General features: G+C 43.8%; 1 non-coding gene across 1 annotated transcript; it reads right to left on the bottom strand.

Annotated features, from left to right (window-relative positions):
* Positions 1-802: 802 nt before the first annotated feature.
* On the bottom strand, positions 803-908 carry LOC145629716 (small nucleolar RNA R71). The gene has a single exon (XR_014111870.1). It is a non-coding gene; the product is annotated as a small nucleolar RNA R71 (small nucleolar RNA).
* Positions 909-1,110: the final 202 nt, after the last annotated feature.

The following is a 1,110-nucleotide window of genomic DNA, read 5'->3' as shown; positions in this document are numbered from 1 at the left end:
TTATAAATTCATTTGATTTAGGTGTATTCGCTCAACGACACAATTATTGCCTTGTCAAATTGGCGCCGTTGCCGAGGAGACGGCTTCCATTGCTATTTCATTGCTTATTTGAGACTATCTAATCTTTATTTGTTAGTGTTTGCTACTTTTGTTACTTGACAGTGCTTACATTCTTCTTAGCTTTGTTGTATGAACAGAGGACGAACCCGTTCAAGATCTTTGATTCCCATCGATCCAGAGGCTAGAGAGGTCTTTGTCCCTACTTCGAAGAGAAGCAAGAGCAAGGAGTAGAAATTCCCACACTCCAACGAGAGGAGTAAGAGAATTAGAAGATACTCCACCCTCTTCACCCTCAAGTGAAGAATTAGATAGCCCTAAATCATCTTCGAGTTCGGAAATCAACCCTTTCTCAACCTATAAGTTCGAGAGTGAAGAAGGTTCTAAAATGGGAGAGAATACGCCTTTGAGTCGTCTTGGGGCCCTCGAAGCTTTTAGAGCGCAAAGTGGGATCCTAACTCCTACTACTCAAGCCAACAGTTTCGAGATCAAGCCTAATTTGATTGCCTTGATTGAGAGGAAACAATTCTCGAGTGGAAAGTTTTAGAGTCCTCAGGAGAACCTAAAAGAGTTTGAGAAATATTGTGACTCAAGAATATATTCGCCTCAAAATGTTTCCATTTTTCGCTAATTGGGAGAGGTCTAGAATGGCTAGAGAAGGAGGTGCCCCCTAATTCTCTCACAACATGGGACCAAGTGACTACGGCTTTCTTGAGGAGGTTTTATAACCATAGGAAGACCGCCGAGGCTCGGTCTTTGATTCAAGGTTTTCGCCAAAAGAGTGGTGAGTCTCTAAGTGCGGCATGGGAACGATACAAAGAGCTTCAACGTCAATGCCCACACCATGGGATACCCAAGTATCAACTCATTCACACTTTCTATGGAGGTCTCACACCTCAAGGAAGGACAAGCCTAGACGCTGCGGCCGGCGGTCCAATCATGAACAAAGGAGAGCATGAAGTGGAGTGTATTATCGAGTAGGCCGCAAAGCACTATGATGATTGGTACGAAGGAGAAAGGGATGCTACTTCTAGTAAGGGTGTTTATGCATTG

The sequence above is a fragment of the Chenopodium album genome, chromosome 4 (genome assembly GCF_948465745.1).
Source record: "Chenopodium album chromosome 4, dcCheAlbu1.1, whole genome shotgun sequence".
Classification (NCBI taxonomy): Eukaryota; Viridiplantae; Streptophyta; class Magnoliopsida; order Caryophyllales; family Amaranthaceae; genus Chenopodium; species Chenopodium album.
This window is presented reverse-complemented; position numbering and strand designations above follow the sequence as displayed.